General features: G+C 41.1%; 1 long non-coding RNA gene across 4 annotated transcripts in view; it reads right to left on the reverse strand.

Moving 5' to 3' along the window:
- LOC119844466 overlaps window positions 1–14,274 on the reverse strand; it is a 323,486-nt gene extending 309,212 nt beyond the window's left edge. For all 4 annotated transcript variants that reach the window (XR_006279406.1, XR_006279402.1, XR_006279403.1 and 1 more), the window contains exon 1: window positions 13,919–14,274. This is a non-coding gene — a long non-coding RNA (uncharacterized LOC119844466). The remainder of the gene's footprint in view (window positions 1–13,918) is intronic.
- Between the last annotated feature and the right edge of the window lie 778 nt (window positions 14,275–15,052).

The following is a 15,052-nucleotide window of genomic DNA, read 5'->3' on the forward strand; positions in this document are numbered from 1 at the left end:
GATGAAATAATAGTAAAATCTCTCCCCTCATCCAGACCCTTAGAGATCAATGTCTAGACTATACATAATGGGTGAGATTAGGTGCCTTCTGAGAGACACAGGACAGAACTTCCAGCCCAGGGTGAGGATGAGCTAAAACGGCTTTAAGCCACCTTTTTGCCCTCGTGATCCTGGGTTGTTCCAGGGACTAGAGAGGCTCTCAAAGTAACTTAGACAGCCCTGAGTATTCATATAAGTTATAGCAGGCTCCCTGGACTGCTCTGTGGGCCACAGTGCAGCCCAGAGTCTCTGCAGTACCGCAGTATGCAATAGCCCTGCCCGCAGCATGCCCTTCCTGCCCCCAGCACGCGCCCTATAGTTTGGTTTGCAAGGGAATCATCAGGAGGCAGTCTAACAACCGTCTTCCACAGTGCCTCCACCAGGGAAATGCTCCCCCAGCCAAATATGGGGCTTTTAGAGTCCCTTTACACTGCTTTGGCCCTTTTTATTTGGTGCATAGTGGGTGGAGGGAAGCTGAGGACCTCACTCAATAATTCCTGCTGTTGCAAAGAATATTTTCCACTGACATCTTCTAAATTAGGCATATTTAATCCAGACCCAAATATTCTAAAGTGGGGATGAAATAAGTATGACCACTAATATATTTAGTCACTGGACTTTGGATATCTTTCCTCCTCAGGGCACTCGTGTGGTCATTCATCTTCACGTTATGGGAGGCTAAGATGCCATTGTCCACATGTACTTTCACTGTGATCATAATATAATGTACGAAACTGATTTCACATGAAATACCATGTGTCTTTATTGCAGGCTTTTTTTTCTGTCAGTGGATAAGAACAGTGTTTCCCTCCAATCAATTTAATGTAATAGCCACAGACAACAGCCACCCATTTGGTTTACCGACAACTCGGGTGTCCTGTATATCCCAACTGAAGTTAAGATTTTACCAAACCAAAACCTATCAGTCAGGATTTCTTTCTGCAAAACCAGCTACAAACACCACCCTATTTTACTCAACTATAACATTAAAATAATAATAATAAAATCCAGCTACATCTTTACATTTTAGCCGAATTTAAAGATGTAACATTGATTCCAGTCTTCCCCCCCCCCCCGCCATATGACTTGGAGATGTATGGTTAAATATCTAAATCAAGGATCGATAACAAAATTGAACATACATAATGCTAAACAGTTCCACTCTCCTTTAGAGACCATCTGTGATGGGATGTCCACCCCACACTGGATGGGAAGAGGCTGAGGTGGCCACGTAGGCCTATTAACTCCATAGGCTGCACCTGGAGGAAGAGCCAGGGAGCAGGGAATTGATTGTAAGCAGGTTCAGCTGTGCAGGAATAGGTGGGGCCTATAAAGCCAGGAAGCTGGCAACAGAGCTGGGCTGCTGCTGGGAAAGGGCAGTCACTCCCTGGGAAGAGAAAGAAGAAGAGGAGGGTTTGGAGCTAGTACTCCCAGGGAAAAGGGGGAACCAGGAGCGGTAGGAGTGAGAGCTGGGAGAGTAAAGCTCAGAACTGCTGGGTTGAAGGTCTCTGAACTGGAACCTAGGTTCCCTACCAGACACTGAGGGAGTGGCACATGTGGCAGTGAATGGGAAGACTACTTAGGGCTGCTGAAGAAAAAACTTTGATATACCGCAGAAAGGGGGAATGCTGAGTGACCTGATTGGAGGGCTGAGTCACACAAAGGACACAGTGATTCCTGGAATATGAGGGGCTGCAGACCAGAGAGAGGCAGAGAATAGCATGCAATCATAGGAATGGGCATCGATCTGATGAGCTAATTCGCAGAGCAGCTAGGAAGAGGCACCACACTAAAGGTAAATATTATCCCTTTTTCCACTGAGGAAAAATATGCAAAAAACAATAACCATCAAGGAAATTTGCTAATGTTCATATTTATAAAATATTCCTTTTGTTTTAAAAATACGGGTCTAAATTTTTTAACTAAGGTATGTAGTTTTGCCAGCCTCAAAAGATCTAAAAGATTTTGGTCCCCTCTGCAGGAGCTCTGACTGCCACACCTATCCATCCCCTGGCCAGTAAGTAATTTTACCCCAAAGCAATTCTGTAACCTTAGTCCCCGCATCAGTTCTGCCCCCTCCAGTTCAACCCCTCAAACCAAATTTCTGCTCCTCCTGCAGTTCTCCACCCACTTTTCCTAGGCCTGGAAGGGTGGCAGCAGACTCTTCTCCCGCTTCCAGGCTGGGGGAGGAGTAGCTCCAGGGGCTCTTCACCCACCCCACCCCCTTTCCCAGGGCCAGTGCTGCAGGGAAGGAATGGATGTTGGGGAGCAGAGTCACCATTAGTTACTCACAGAAGCAAGAGGGGAGGAGGGAGCAGAGCTGCCCTGAGCTTCTGAGCTCTCTAGCTCCCTTTTCCCTGCTGCAAGCATAGCTTTGATTTGCTGGCAGTGGAGGAAAAAAGGAGTGAGCTCTCCCCTCAGCAGCAGCTCTGGTTGCTCTGCCCCAAGAGGCAGGCAGTGGGGTAAGCCAGGCAGGCAATTACAACCTGGCTTTTTCCTCCAGGTAGGGCTCAAATTCACCAGAGGGCTGGAACCTCTTGCATCATCATGAGACTGGCTCCAGTCCCAGCCAAAATCTCATCACTGGCAAAGGAAATCAGGAGACAGGTAAAGTTAGGCTCTTAAATCCCTATCTAGGTACCTAAATAAGACCCTGATCCTGTAACCAAATAAGCACAGGTCTAACTTGATACAGGTGAGCTGTTTCATTGACTTCAATGGGACTACTTGGTGTGTGAAGGTAAATACATGGTTAACTATTTGCAAGACCAAGTGCTAAAAGCAGCCTGATTTTCAGAGGTGCTGAGCATCTACCAATGCCATTGAAACCAAGGAATGATTTACTTACCATGCAAACGCATCCCATCATCTGTGACATTAGGTGGGAAGCTGATCTGATGCTGTTGCGTGAGGCTGAGTCAGTGCCTCTCCTCCTGGCAACAAACTCCATATACTCAGAGAGGGGCATGACTTTGGAGGGAAAGGAGAAAAGCAGAGGAGCTGGCTGCAGTAGCACTCACCCTGTCTTAATTCCAGCAGCACCTAGTGAAGGGAGGCCACAGATGCAGTAGCAGGGAACTGAGACTCCAGAGTTAACCTATCAAGTCTTCTGAGATGCCTAAGCACAAGGAAGTGTTTCCTATTGTAACAGGACCCTCTGGATTACTAGGCTGTCCATATGCTTCTCAGTTGGTTAGCAACACTATACAGCTAAAATGTGCACAAGTAGTATGTCTACATTGCAATAAAACACTGTGGCTGGCTCATGCCAGCTGATCTGGGCCTTGGGCTGTGGGACTATAAAATTGAAGTGTAGATGTTCAGGCTCAGGCTCGGGCCTGAATGGCTACACTGTCATTTTATAGCCCCACAGCCCAAGTCCAGGTCAGCTGACATGAGCCAGCTGCCATTGTTTGATTACAATGAAGGCATGTATAGAACCTTCATTATGAACACCTCGGGAATGGAGATTGTTCATAATTCTGAAATGTTTAACTCTGAACAAAATGTTATGGTGGTTCTTTTGCAAGTTTATAACTGAACATTGACTTGTACAGCTTTGAAACTTACTATGCAGAAGAAAAATGTTGCTTTTTTTTAGTAGTTTACGTTTAACACAGTACTGTACTGTATTTGCTGCTCCCTGTTTGTGTACTTCTGGTTCCAAATGAGGTGTGCGGTTAACTGCTTAGTTCATAAATCTGAGGTTCTACGGCGCTCTGGTGTCAGCGCATGGATTGGCCCCTTAAAGACATCCATTGACTTTGGGTGAAGATCAGGCTTTAATAGCCTATTAATGCATATGTAGTTTCAGCTTATTGTATTTTAGATGCATTAAGTATTAAACTTAATTTTTTTAAAAAAAAAACAATGATGTATAAAGTACAGGAAAGTCTAATGGTATCAAAACATGGTGCTTATGCAGGAAAATAATGCAATTTTTTTTTGATCCCTTGCTTCTGAGCAGACTGGAAGTGGGAGAGCTGCAAAGGGAGCATGCTCAGCTCTGGAATGAAAAACTTTGTGTTGCTCCCTAGCAACCCATCTGGGCAAAGGCAGACTGTCAATGTCACTGGCAAACTAACCAGAAGTATTTCAGAGTAGCAGCCGTGTTAGTCTGTATTCGCAAAAAGAAAAGGAGTACTTGTGGCACCTTAGAGACTAACAAATTTATTAGAGCATAAGCTTTCGTGAGCTATCCTATGAAGTGAGCTGTAGCTCACGAAAGCTTATGCTCTAATAAATTTGTTAGTCTCTAAGGTGCCACAAGTACTCCTTTTCTTCTAACCAGAAGTATTTCAGACAAAGAAGGGTCTTGATGATGGGATGAAAGAGCAGAGTATGTACAGAAGGAACTTTTAGTTCACAGAGCCCTCCCTGTTCCCCACAAAAAAGGTATTTAGAAATATATAAATAAATAGTTAGACAGGCTCTAGAATTGTGTCACGTTAACAGAATCCTGTTTCTCTTTCTGCGTTACCATCTGTTATGTGAGGGATGGAGGATTGCCTGGAGAAAACTATAATTCTAGATGCCATGAAGAAGAGACTGCCACTCTGAACTGATACGCATGCTACAAGTTGTAGAAATGGAGCTTAGTTCTTTGGTGGCCAGTCAGGTGGGTCCAGACTTTCTAAAGAGCTCAGGACCAGATTTCCAGGGACTCAACAACCATAACTAGGGACAGATTTTCACAGGAGCTAATCTCCATTTAGAAACCTAAATAAGAACCAAATTTTTCAAAAGTGCTGAGCACCTCCCAGCTCCCATTGTGACTCTTTTGCTCAGATTTTAAAAGCGTTTAATACCCAAGATGTGGAGCACTTTTGAAATCTGGCTATTTATTTTGGCGTCTAAATGGGAGCTGTTCTCTTATGAGAACTTGGCCCCAATTGAGAGTACTGCTCTCTTGTGAAAACTCTGACTAAATGAATAGCTAAGGAGGACATAATGAGAATTTAATCCACTTTTCCATCTTGCACATAGAAAATATTTTGTTTGTGCTACTAACACACTAGTTTAAAATCTATTTAGCAGTCTCTGCTGAGTTTGTTTTTTCTTTTCCTCTGTGCTGATGCCCATAGCAACCTATACCGTGATGAGCTGTGAAGCTTCTGCAAAACTTGCTACAGGGCAAACAGTACTATCTACTGTTTCAGAGTAATAAACTAGATCAAAGTGCATGATTCACCCTAGTTGCTTGTAACTTTTCTGCTACAGCTGTGTCTGTCTTCCTAGAGTTACTAGTAAATGAACTTTAGTTTCCAAAACCAGACTCTGAAGACTTCCCTGTTGCTGGCATTGGCATATCTACTTTGAAAAATATAAAGTAGGATATTCACCAGTAGTACATTTGTAAATAGCCTGTCAGACAACTGACACTAAAATGTCTCAGGCTTCCAATTTCTTTATTTGGTAAATAAACCACCCTTTAGCCCAGGTCACACTGTGGCAAGTTAACAATTTATAGAATGGTCTCAATTCACTTCCACTGAAATCCAGTAGTATTTGTCAGTGACTTCAAGTAGTGCAGGATAAGAGCAATTATTTTACGTGATAGCTAACCCCTTATGTTAAAGTTATGCCAATTTAATTATGAAATATAATGCCTATATAGTTGTGAAGTAGTCATCTTTCATCTGAGGATCACACAGCACTTGATAAACATTACTTAAGTCTCAAAACAGTCTTTTGAAATAGGTAAGCATAAAATATTACTCACTTTACCAAGAAAGCTGAAACCCAGAGAGGTTAATGTGACTTGGCCAAAGTCATATTGAGTACATCTCCAGACTAGGCTAAAAGGCATAAATTAAAAAAGCTAGTAACATTTAAGACCACCTTTTATCCTAGTTAACATGTGTTTATGCAGAGTATGGCAGAGTGAACTCGGTTCTGACTAGGTCTCCTGTTCTAAAGTTTCTACATGAAAGCTTTTTCTTTTACCTTAATATCTGACTTCCTATCTCATTACATCTACAAATCTCAAACTGTAGTTATGCATCTTTCACAAGCTCAATAGCAACTGTAAATATTTAACACAGACCAGAGAGATTTAAGAGGATCTGAACTTACTTAATAGCAAAGTGCTGGCCAAATCAAAACAAAATTATAGATGTGACTCTCTCACCAGTGCTAAACATGACATTCTTGTTTCTTTATATATACCAAAAAGAAAAGGAGTACTGTGGCACCTTAGAGACCAACAAATTTGAGCATCAGCTTTGCTCAAGTAAATTTGTTGGTCTCTAAGGTGCCACAAGTACTCCTTTTCTTTTTGTGGATACAGACTAACACGGCTGCTACTCTGAAACCTATATACACCAAGTAACTCATCTACTTTTTATTTCAAGATCTTGCTCAAGCACTTGGCCCTTTGACTCTTTTTAGCATACTTGCCTGCCCCTCTCTCTCACTCCCTTCTCTGAAACAAAGAAAAAAGCTTTATTAAATATGGCAATTAAAATATCTATGTGAAACTCTAAACACAGAGGTCATTTAATTCAGCCAAAAAGGGGAGCCTAAAGTGAAGTTCCTAAATCCATATTCAGACACCTGAATGAGTGGCATAACTTCTAGAAAGAAAAGGAGTACTTGTGGCACCTTAGAGACTAACAAATTTATTTGAGCATAAGCTTTCGTGAGCTACAGCTCACTTCATCGGATGTAATGCATCCGATGAAGTGAACTGTAGCTCACGAAAGCTTATGTTCAAATAAATTTGTTAGTCTCTAAGGTGCCACAAGTACTCCTTTTCTTTTTGCAAATACAGACTAACACAGCTGCTACTCTGAAATATAACTTCTAGAAGTGTCAAGAATCCAGCAGCTGCAATCAACTTAAGTGTGAGGTGCTGCATGCTCAGCACTTTTGAAAATCGGGTCACTTATTTAGGCATGGACATAAGGAGTTAAAAGCATGATTTTAGACCAAATCGTGGCCTATATGCACAGTCTTTTGAAAACCTATAGAAATCTCCCTGGTGGCTAATACCTAGTTCAGACTGATGGAAATGTGACTAAGAGAAGAATTCCCCACATTCAACCTTCTGTTCCTTCTGCCACCGAATTAATACAGCTCATTGTTGAGTGGTGGGATTGTAACATCACAATGAGCAAAGGGATGCAGGGGTGTGAGGGAGATAGATAGGTAAGCAATGTAGATATGGTAACAGAGAAACTCCTCCTTTTCAGTGACCAGATCTGGAGCATGAACACAGATAGGAGAAGAGAAAATGCCATTCCTGTTGCATCATTCCCTGAGTCCCTGGAAACTTGTCTGCAAGTGTTTTCCAGGGTAGGAAGAGGACAGGCGAAGGGAATAACCCCTTTCCATGGCTTCGTTCAGCCAGTTGACCCCATAGCAAAAACAAAAATAAAAAAAAATACTGACATGTTTCAAAGTAGCAGCCATGTTAGTCTATATCCACAACAAGAAAAGGAGTACTTGTGGCACCTTAGACGTACAAATTTTAGCGTAAGCTTTTCATAAAGCTTATGCGCAAATAAATGTTAGTCTCTCTATTGCTTAACATTTCTTTAAGGAAAAAAAAACCCAAAAAACTGCAAGTTAGCATTAGCCTAGTCACTCTGTTCCTCTACTCTAATGCTCTCAAATAATGTAACCACTTGGACTCAGGAAACTTGGGTTCTATTACTAATCTAGTGGATGACCTTGGGCAAGTCATTTCACCTCCCTGTGCCTCTGTTTCCCCACCTGTAAAATAGGGATTATGATCTTGACCTTTGTAAAGCACTTTCAGATCTGCTGATAGAAGAGCTGGACTTTATTATTGCATACATTTTACAGATGAGTAAATAGACACACAGATGACCTGAGTTGCCAAGATTATATAGAGGACCTGTAAGAGTCAGAAACAAAACCTAGGAGTCCTAATTCATAGTCCCCCTACTGGAAACACATTCCCATCTACTGCATATTTAAGTACAGACTCATCATATAGCAATAATAATCATGCTTAGCATTTATGGAGGACTTTCCTGATCAGATATAAATAGGTGTAAAATACTACTAACCCTGAAGGGTAATGATTTACACCCACTTTGCCTTGGTGTAAATCACTGCACTGATGCAAGAAGATGGAAAATTTGTCACCTAATTGTTAACTACATATGGATCAATCAGATAAGGTTTGTATGCCACTTTAACCATCAGCCCCTGGGATTTTACACTGAATGGTGGAAATATTAAAGATGTGAGTGCCACTGAGTGTGAGGGATTAGTAATTTATAATTGACACAAGACAAAAATAGATCTAATGTTTTCAGAGGGTGCTGAGTCAAACTGCAAACATAGCATGTATCCTTGAAGGTAACTTTGGCAGCAAAGTCGAGCTTGGCTTTAAAAAAAAAATGTTGATGTTTTGAAGTTCTTTTGCTATGGGATGGTGCTGGTCTTTGGAGTTAATCAACAGCTTGTGTTACCATGTCTCTTCTCCCCAGCACTCACTGCCAACAGGACTGGGACAAAGCAAACACAAGTGGAAATGAACTGGAAAAGAGTGATTTCCTCACTACCACTTCTCTGAAGTGTTCTGGCAGTAATTGTGGAAGGATTCAAGTTTTATGGATATGTTATCTAGGGTATATAAATTCAAAAGATATGAACTGGAACATTTTCATACAAATCAGAAGAAACATGGCACTTTTCCCTCTGTTCTTCACACTAGTCAGTTATTCTCAATTTGTTTGTTTGTTTTTACCACAGATCAGGTGACTGGGCCCTTCCACATGCCTGAGCTGACTTTTCTTGGGGTTGTCTTCTATCAGTGACTGACAGGAATTGTCTCCCTCGAGATATCGGGCCTGTTCTCCAGCAGATGTTTCCTGCTCATTCTCTGAGCTTCTTGCTTGACTCCAGTGTCCTCAACTCTCACAATTTTGGTGTTTTTCTTAAAGCCCTGTCCCCTGGAATCATGTGATTCTGTGAGAATCTGGTAAGTAAAAAGTTAAATTTCTAGCCCTCATGGTTAGAGAGAACTTGAAAACATGATGCCAGACACCTATGACACCAGCAGACATAAAAAGAAACCCCTATTTATGTATTTATTTTTAAATCATGATTTTTCTAAGCCTATCTAATAACTTCTGGTGCCTGACTTCTGATTTTTGAACACTTGGGGGTGGCAATGTGACACACCCTACATCCCAGATGCTACAGTTCTCCTATTATACCTGCCTTAGCTTGCTCCACCTCTAAGTTGCAGCAGCTCTCCTGCTCCTGGTCCCACCTCTTTGGTGCATGACCCCTTTTTAACACCAGAATGTGTCTGTCTTTACCTGACTCACCTTAAAACTACCTCAGTTGCCACACAGACTCCTCTATACATCTCTCTCTCTCTCTGATATTCAAGGGTGCAAGTGTTACTGAAAGAAAAAATATAGAAACCCTATCACAAAGCTTTTACTGGGTTCTCTTCCTCACTAGTTACCTCAGACACAATTTTATAAAAAAGGAATCCCCATCTGCACTTTTCTATCATGTTCCAAATAACAATAGTCTCTTCCTACCTTACCATCACTGATATATTAAATATAAAGCACTAGGAAGGTTTGGTTTTGTTTTTTAATTTCTCAAACTGGTGTCAGACTGGAAGCATTGTCCTACCATGCCATAAGAATGATAGGAGGTGATGAATGTGGTTTAATTAGGCCACAACATTTCTTAAAATATCTGGGATTACCCACTGATAAATTGGACAGTGCAGGTCTTCATCATTTCCTTAACCATTTCCACATAATCCCCAACCTGGTCCTAGCTATCCCGCTGCTGGAATCCTGCCACTTTCCCCACCTATGAGGATTAAGGGGGCTATAAAAGAAGGAAGGGTGGCTGGCTCCCTGCTATTCCAGATGTGGAAGCTCCAAACCTCCTTTCCTCAGCTCCATTAAGGGATGTTTTCTGCTAAATCCCCTTGGAATACATTGTATCTGATAATTGTAACCCTTCCATACCGAGTGCCTGCACTGGACATCTGCCAGAGGTTTTACATGCTGAGTTGCAACATTATAACCTAACACCTCTGCTCCACCCCATTGGGTCCCAAACCTCCTGTGTCTTCTGTGACAGATATGACAATATCCTGGATGAACCTTATGGAAGTAAGAAACATTACTGACTTAAGTTCAATGCCTTTTGGATCTATTTACTAAAAATGCAATTTGTTAGTGTATTTGAGATTGGCATGCCCTAAATTACATACAATGTAATTTATCTAGTTATCTGTTTTCTCAGCCTCTGGAGAGGTGTGCATATACTAGTTCAAACTGGATTCTCCAGGGACAAATGGGGAGGGGAAGGGGGAGTTTTTTGGATAAATGGCCTGGTTTTAAAGAGGTAGGGGGCTTTTTTCCTGATCCAGCAAATGGACAGGACTTCTGATCCACACATGACCCCAATCCTTAGCAAAGGGTTGGAAGGACTGGGCCTACTGAGGCCCCCAGAGAGTGAGTGTGTCAGCAGAGAAGCTGTGCCCAACTTAAAACCACAAGGAAACCCCTTGGGTGGAGTTGTGAAGGACTGCTCCCAACCAGAGCCCACATTGGGGTTGGGATGGTCTCTGGTAAGCTTATTAGGTTCTCTTCTTGGTTTTAATGCATTTTCTGTCTCATGCTTTTTACCTTTAGAGTAACAGTAGGCTTGCATAGGAAGTGCTATGGGGTAACTTAAAACTGTTGGCAATTACACAGCGTACTGTCTCTGAGGGGAGAAGCAAGGAGGCCTGGTTAGGCAGACTGTCTTGGGCTGGAAAAATCGCAGAAGGGTTAGAGAATGATGTAGCCTTGAAATAACCTGATCAGGAGGTAGTGAGATGCAGGTCTCCACCCAAGAGAGGTGACAGCTAGGGGAGCCAGAAGTCTGTAAATAGGTGCCATCTTGCTGAAACAGTAAGGGGAAATATTGGTGCAGTAGCCCCAAACTGTGACAGCTGCTTCATAGTAGGGCAAAAAACCCCACCCTGCCTCAGCCCATCTAGCAGTGACAGGAAAATTCCTTCCCAGTCCCCAAAGAAAAACTGATGACTGGCCATAATGGCCACAGCAGGCCAGGAAGGAACCCAGCCCTCTTTCAGCTTTCATAGGGGAGTGGGTATTGCCACCTGATCTAAGTGAGAAAGGCTGCTTCTGTGATCACGTGGGGTACAAATATCACCCCACACACACTTCTGGTCAGCTGGAAGAGCAGTGACCCCCCTCTCTGATCTGGTCCAGCTACTTCCTGCTCCTACCCACTCCATATGGGTAAAATTTTCTCCTCTCCGCTAGCAGTTTCACAGGGAACCTGTAAAGGAGCAACAACCCCTTTTCAGCCAGCCAGCTGGATAAGGACCCACTACATACAGTTAAGATGAGCACATTTTATCCTGTGTCCATGGAGTCACTCTTCTAACTAGACACCACTATTAAATAAATACAATAGTATTATGTACAGTAGTGTACACCATAATACAGTGTGGTCTAACAATAGATTGTTTTGATCAGTGGGAACTCAACCACACTGTCTCCTTATCACCTGAGTCACTGCCACAAATTTCCAAGAACAGCAAAAATAATGAGCCCTTTGCACTTCTGTGGTGCCTTTCATCAGAAGACATTGAAATATTTTATAAACACTAATTATGGAATGTGAGAAAGTATCCCGTTCTCACAGATGGGGAAATGGCAGCACAGAAAAGTTAGGTGACTTGCCCAAGGTCCCACAAGAATTTTTTGGCAGAGATAGAAATGGAACCCACAATTCCCCACTCTGTCCTATTTTCTAACTACCAAAAGCATGGTATTCTCTAGAGGACCTGAAAAGCTTTCAGGGGGCTTTTAATGTGGAGAAAACATTTCAAAACATATTTCTCCCCCATCTTTCCACAGCCAAGAAAAAAAAAATCTACTTAGGCTGAGACAGTAAGCATTTGGAAGGGATTTTTAGGATCTCAAATCTACATTCCTTTCCCCCCATTCATTTAAAAAAATGTATATTCAAGTTCACTGTTTAAGGGCCCAACCTATGCTTGCTCTTTCAGGCAGTCAGACTTTGGCCCAAGTCCAAACCTAAAATGGATAGGAATCCAATCTACAATAACAACATGAGGCATGGCATCTGTGCAGAATGTTACCTTACATTTCAGAAGCTCTTTCCCATACTTGGCTGGAGCCATTTACATTTCTTAGAAGAAATCCACCAGTTTTTGTTTTTTTGTTTTACACTATCAAGTCTGATGGGCACATGGGAGACCTTTAGGTTGGCAGACAAGAATGAGCGTAACAGGTGAACAACAGTGAACTTGTCTGCTTGGAAGGGCTTGCTCTCCAGAGTTTGCATCTCTGGCAAACACTTTTGACTCAGACCTGAAACACCATCTTTAAGAATAGGCATCCTCCTAAATATTATTTTTTTTCCCCAATGAGTTTATTAACTTAAAAAAGAAAATGCTACAAATAAGAAACACTGTTGTCCTTTATGTAAATATTTCAACTAACTTCTTTATATTATTCAATAAGATTATCCTACTAAAGGATTGTTTTTCCCTTTAACCCAACAAATGATTTATAGTTCCAAAACTTCTCCAGTACTTTTCAAATTTACCAATTTACTCTCTGAAAACAAAGCCCATACATTTTTAAAAAGGGTTATGCTGAATCCCATTTTGTACTTAATTGTACTTTCATTATCATGGAAAAGGAGTTAGGTTTGTTTTTTAAATAGCAGGCATTTTAAATGAACATCATACACAGAGTAACTTTGAAATGCACGGATGATGTACTAGGCTATATATTATCAACTCAGCAATTTTTGCAAACATATTTCTAATGTTACTCTCAACTTGTAATGTAACATACAATTGCCTTGTTAATAAAACTGTTTTTATTCAAACTAACTCAATGACTGAAATAAACATAATCTAAGTCACAAGGTTATTACCATTACATTGGATAATTTTGTAGCACATATTTGAAACAACATTTCCTAAAGAATGCTATAGCACTCAAGATAAAAACAAGAAATCCCACAAAACCTTGTCTTGAATACAATTTTGGAACTTATATAAAATCAAAATATCTCAGATCTCGCTAAGATTTTCAGAAATATGTTCACAAATAAAAATCCTTCATAAGTCAGAACGGCTGAATGTTGCCACAAGATAAAACTACATGCATCACAACAAAGGAATGCAAAAAGCTGTAATAAAGCTCAAGTCAATGAAGTAAATATGGACAAAAGAAAAGTGGATCCCCAAAAATATGACTGTCAGAAGAACAAAGCACACACAACAAAGAGCGTGCAAACCCTGGATTCAAAATACGTATATTTAAAAAAGATGAGGACATATGGTTTTCTATTTTAGCTTGAAAAATAAGGGGGCACAGCAATGAGTCTTGCTGGCAGGCAGATAACTCACAGGCCCTGACCCTTCGACTCACCAGGAATTCAAACACAAAGCTCTTTTCATAGTGACCGTGCCATACATTCTCAAGATAAGGCGGCAAAATAAGGAGTAGAGGAGAAATGCCACAAAGCTCACACTACATGAACTGTTGGTATAGACTGTTGTTCCCATATTCACCTATATGTTTGCTTCAAACCTGATGCTGCTTACACACAGCTATTTTGCACCAGATCTGAAGCTACAGCAATGTGATTTAGAAAAGGGACACACCTCCTGAAAAAAGACAAACACATGTACAAGCAGCAAGGGAAGTACTACCCCCCAACCCAATTTTGTACAGTTCAGAATTAACATATACCACAGGACAAATAATCTGCAAAACAGTGAGTTTCCAAAAAGGGTTGCTTTGTTAAAACAGAAGGGTTTGTAAAAACAACAATAGGTACATTTAAAACAATGTTTTAAATCTGGACTCACCATGAGAAAGCAACAGTTGCCTGAAGTTAGTGTGTTATTTTCTGCCCTGTTCCATTTCACATTTTGCCTACAGTTGTCCAACACTCAGTAGCTCAGAGCTGCCACACAGAGCCCCCTTCAGTGAGCTGGCTTATTAGCCTGTCAGTTTGAGTCCCAGCTTCTGTATTATGCAGCTCTGCACTTTGCTGAAGTTCTAATATAATTTCCATACGCTTCCTCCCTGCCTGAAGTAGGCAGTTTGTTCTCTCTGTTTAATAAATACTCAGATCACTTTTCTGGTACTCACAGGGATAAAGCTTTAAGTTGTTAGTCTTCTAGTTAAGGAGTTCTCACTAAGTAGTGGGTGGAGAAAACTAAGCTCAGTACAAGGAAACTCTGCGCATAATCACAACTTGAAGAAACTTCCTCCCTTTCTTCTCTTCTCTTTCCCCCCCCCTTGCAAGGCTAAGCTGCCAGTGCCTCCTTCACAGAATTTAGGAATGTAAAGGGAGGACTCAAAGAGGCCCAGTCAGACAAGCCTTTCTCAATCAATTAGCTTGCAGCCATTACTTGTGACCTTAGGTCACGCAACATAAGTGTGTGGGGTGTGCCGTTAGGGGTACCAAAGCTGCTTATTACAACTTTCATAACCAAAAATATTTTTAAAAAATCAAATAAACCCTTTGAAAGTGGGAAAATATTTTCCAGTACTACATATGTGCAGGAAGAACACCATTCTTATTACAGAAACGTTAAATTGCTCTCCCAATAATACTTCTGCAAATAAAGTTTTCTCTATGAAAAAATCAGAAAATAATATTTTGTGAGATGTATCTAGCAAGCGTTAGAGAGGAGAAAGTAAATGTTTTCTTTAAAGTACATAGAAAGGCACACAAAAATGCGAGAGTGACTGGGTTGTTTAAGGAGGCACATGGTTTTATTGTCTAAAATGTGACTATATTGTAGCTAACTGTGAAAGGACAGCATGTTTGTAGAGATCAGCATTTTATTCAATGCATGAAATTCATTATAACTTTTCCAACAAATGGGTGCAGCAGAAAGGCAGGATTCTCCCATTCCCACTTTATGTTCAGAATCCACATTTTCACTTTAATATTCTACCATGACTAATAAAAACAATAGTTCTGAAACATT

This window comes from Dermochelys coriacea, chromosome 1 (genome assembly GCF_009764565.3).
Source record: "Dermochelys coriacea isolate rDerCor1 chromosome 1, rDerCor1.pri.v4, whole genome shotgun sequence".
Classification (NCBI taxonomy): Eukaryota; Metazoa; Chordata; order Testudines; family Dermochelyidae; genus Dermochelys; species Dermochelys coriacea.